Source organism: Octodon degus, unplaced genomic scaffold (assembly GCF_000260255.1).
Source record: "Octodon degus isolate 3935 unplaced genomic scaffold, OctDeg1.0 scaffold00014, whole genome shotgun sequence".
Taxonomy (NCBI): domain Eukaryota; kingdom Metazoa; phylum Chordata; class Mammalia; order Rodentia; family Octodontidae; genus Octodon; species Octodon degus.
Genome location: NW_004524590.1, coordinates 1,317,066 through 1,321,521, shown reverse-complemented (window position 1 = coordinate 1,321,521; position 4,456 = coordinate 1,317,066). Strand labels below are relative to the sequence as shown.

Here is a 4,456-nt window from a genome sequence, read left to right as displayed (position 1 = left end):
CAGGGAGGCCGCAGAGCTGCTGCAGGTGCCAGCTGAGCTGGGCAGCCTCAGCCTGTGTTGTGATAAGTGGCCCGGGGAAGGCTCTGCTTCTCTTCTGGCCAGAGCTTCCTATCCGGCACCCCACTGGGAGGCTGGGTGATACCTGCAAGGGGATCTCGCTGTGTGTTGGGCTTTATTCAATGCCACTCCTGCTCATGGGCTGGAGAATCCCTTCACCCCATGGAGGCACTGTGTGGTCGAGCCTAGGGACATCTACCCACTCCACAGCCCCATTGGAACCAGCCAAACCATGAGGATTAAAGTAGTCCTGAAAGCCTTTGCAATGACATTCTTACTGAAATCATGGTCCACAAAAGTGGACCAGGAACTGCACACTCAGCCTAAATAGGGGGCTGACTACAAAAACAAAATATTTAATAGAACACACAATCTCTTAAAATATAGAAAACATGTAAAGGTTACAGTAAAAAAAATCACTCTTCGTACGCCAACTGAGAAGATCTTAACTTGACTATGATGAGAAAATCAAATGGTGCCAATGTGCGGAGGAATCGAGTGTTGGAATTATCCGGGAAGGATTCTAAAGAAACCATCCTAAAAATACTTCAATAAGCAATTACAAATTCTCTTGAAACAAACATTTTACAATAGAAGCTCTGGGGCTGGTAAGATAGCTCAGCGCTCTACAGTGCCTGCTTAGGCAAGCCTAGGCAGGTGTGGGGTACCACAGTTCTATCCCTGATGCCACATGCCATGCCAGCCCTGCCCTCAGGGTGGGCTGAGTTGGCCCCCTAAAAAAACCAAAAAACAACAACAACAACAAACTCTCTGCAAAGAGACCCCAAATATACTTTCTGCACACCTCCTGCAGCCTGAGGAGGAGGAGGAGGAGGCAGCAAGGCAGTCATGATGGTTGACTTAGGCTGTCCCACTTGGCGGGGTGAGGGTGCTGCACGCTCAGTGGAAACAGCTTCGGATTCTAAATGTGGGTCTTTCCTCTGGCTCGCAGTGTACAGTGTGCTGCTCTCTCGACACAGGCCGGCGCAGGCCTGCTGAGTTCAAACATCTGGTTGTGTGGCACTGGAGCACCGCTGGTACACTAGGGCGGGGTGCACGCAGCATGCACTTCCACTTCCACTTCCGATTTAGCGGGGTACGGGGTGACACCACTGCAAGGGAGGAGTCCCCGTAGAACAGCAGTGCAAATGACCCCAGGCATCTCCCTGAAACTGAGGGGCAGAAGTGTTATAAAGCATGTCTGATGATGCAGCGGAAGTTTTAACACTGTCTGATACTCCACAGTATTTAAAAACTGGGGAGATAAAGAGATGAAAATGGAAGTAAAATCTCCACCCTTCACTCAATGGGCTAAAACGCTGACGTCAGGAGACTGCGCTAAGTCACATCTGCATGTGGTACTCAGAGAATCTACTACAAAAACTGTACAGATTTATGCAAAACAACACTGCAAACGGGTCAAACTAGAATACTGAAAAGGCTCAGTTAACCCAGAGGAAGGCAAGAAAGAGAAACGGAGAAACAAGAAGCAGAGGAAATAAAACGAATAATAAAACAATAAATTTACACACAGTAGCCCCAACTGGACATAGCCGAGATGGCCTTCAGTGGGCAGGTGCTTAAACAGATGTGCTGTGTCCAGACCCTGGAGTGCCGCCGTGTCTTGGGCCCGTGCTGTCCCCAGAGGCTCACGTGTTCAGAGATGGGCTTAGGCAAGGTGACTGGGTCATGAGGGCTGTAATCTCATCAGTAAGTTAATCTTTTGGTGGGATTATTGGCAGATGATGGAGTTTAAAAGGTGGGCCCTAGCCTTTCAAGGTCAGTGAAGGCTCGGGACATAGGAGAACCTGTACTGTACCAACATGTAACTCAGTTGTGCTCCAGATTTTCTGATCAAGAAGATTATGGAGCCACAGAGAAATGGATTCCACGATCTAAAGTGAGCCTGGGGAGAGTCACATGGAGAGAAAAAACATTTTCTCAAGCTTTCACAGAGAGCAAATTGGTCAAGCAAAGGCCGTGACTCATCCTCAGGTCAGACACTGACAAAAGGATGTACAAAGGGCGGTACAGGGCTACAGGATAAATCCTGAGAGTACTTGGCTGACCTTATCAGATACAAAAGTTACATTTCTGGGTATATAGGTCTTGCTATATCTTGGTCTTAACCATCCAGCAGAAAAATATAAAAATGAGGTATATAAAGTAAATCCATATTAATACAATGAGCTGTAAAAGGCTCAAGTCAATAACTTCTGAGGATAACCCACTAATATTATAGACTGCTAGACAGTATTAGATTGTTCAGTTGAATTCAAACACTTATAGTATTTAGATGCCAATAGAATATTCACCTCTGACAGGACAAAAAAAATTAAAATTAAAAAAAAGATACAAAGGAAAGATCATTTTGTATTTATATATACAAAATAGGATAAATTTACAGCTACTTTTGCTTAACTCAAACAGAAGAGGTGTACTAACAGTGTTTGGACAGAATATCCCGTCTGCTTCTTGTACTATAGATAACCACTAAGAAGATAAGAATGTACAGTGTATTGACTATCAAAACTGTCCTGTTAATCAGCTGTGAAACTGTCTCATTCAAATTTATTTCTCAATAAAAAAGAAAAAAAGGCGGGGCCTCGCTGAGGGGAGGGGTCATGATGGTGTGGCCTGGGACTAAGTCCTGTCCTCACTGCTTTCCTCTCTGGCTCTTGCCCTGCTCTGCTTCCTGGCTGTCGTGAGGCATGCGGCCTTGCTCCTCCGTTCCCTTGTGCCCAGAAGTGCTCCTTCCCTCAGGCCCAGCAACAAGGAAGGTGTCACTGACTGCAACCTCAGACACCGTGAGCAGTGACATGTGTTTCCCTTTTGGTCTCAGCCACAGAAGGCTAACTCGCAGAAAAGCCAGGCAGCAAAGCAAAGGCTCACTGCGGGTACACAGAGCCACGTGGAAGGCTCTCAGGGCATGACAGTGAGGGAAGAAGCTGGCCCCAAGGTTAGGCACTGTATGATGTCACTTACCTGGCATTCTTTTTTTTTTTTTTTTTTGACAGAAGAGATTTTTTAATCAAGTTGAACTAAATCTGTGCAAACATTTTGTAGCCTTGTAACCAGAATCCTATAGAAACGGAATAAAGCCAGCATCCACCTATAGGTCTGTTACATCCTTTAACATCTTACCAACCGAAAGGTTGATCTTAGGAGGCACTATGCCAAGGAACACGATTTTTAGTTTCGGCAATGAGCAGAGCAAGTGTCCTTGGCGTCATGCGTACTTAGCGAGCACACTGCAGTGAGCCACGACTCTACTGCTAGGATATCAACTTATTTTTGTCTTAAATTCTTTTTTTCTTCTCTTAAATTCTTAATTTGATAGTTCACCTATTGCCACATAAACCCAACATTTCCATTGTAAAAATCCAGCACAAATTAGAATCACAGATCTTTATTTGAAAATCTGATCTGCCAACTTAGCGTTTTCCGTCAGCTCCTGGAGCAGAAGCTTTCCCGGGCTTCACAGTCTTCTGCTCAGGTGCTGCCTTTGTGGGGGCCTCAGCAGCAGCCAGCGCAGTCTTCTTAGATGCTGGCTTAGCCTTTTTTGCTTCCTCGGCAGCCCTGCCAGCGTGCTCTCTTTGGGCCTTTCTAACTTCTGGTTTCTGATTCCTGTTGGTCATTATGTCAGCAATAGATGCGCCAGTGATGGCCCTCTGAAATTTGACTGCTCGTCGAGTTCTTTTCTTTTGAATTTCTTCCGACTGTCCCTTTTAGTGTTTTCTTCTGTACAGGACAGTCCAGTTTATTTGCCTAGGATTTCTCTTGGAAAGGAATGCAGACTCGCATTTTGCATTCAGAAACTAGAAGACCTTCCCGTCCGTCCTGGCGTAGCGCCTCCCGTGTCCCAGGTAGATCTTGTACCCCCTGAAGCTGCACAGCTCGACCTTCATGGTGGCAGTTGGCAGTCAAGGCCTACATGACATTCTTGAAAAGACAATGCTGTGAGAATGAAGAACAGATTAATAGTTGCCAAGGGCTAAGATTTGTAGTTATAAGAGGGCCACGGGGGATTCCTGCCTTGGCACAAGGTTCTGTATCTCGACCACAGTGCTGGACACCCAAGCCTACATGTGATAAAGTTACACAGAGCTAGAGGGAAGGGGTGTTGAAGGAACGAAGGTGTGTTATGCACAGTAACCACTCCTCGTGATGAATGTAATCTTATATACTGTAAACATGCGCTAACAAAAATAAAAAGGGAAGAATTATGTGGAATTAAACATACACTGAGGAGTACAAATATCACAGTAAATCCAAATAAGGCTACTGATCATCTCGAGGGTAGTTTTCTTTCTTTCTTTCTTTCTTTCTTTCTTTCTTTCTTTCTTTCTTTCTTTCTTTCTTTCTTTCCTTCCTTCCTTCCTTCCTTCCTTCCTTCCTT

At 45.4% G+C, this 4,456-nt stretch overlaps 1 pseudogene; it reads right to left on the bottom strand.

Annotated features, from left to right (window-relative positions):
* Nucleotides 1-3,491: 3,491 nt before the first annotated feature.
* Nucleotides 3,492-3,967, bottom strand: LOC105741496 (annotated as a pseudogene).
* Nucleotides 3,968-4,456: the final 489 nt, after the last annotated feature.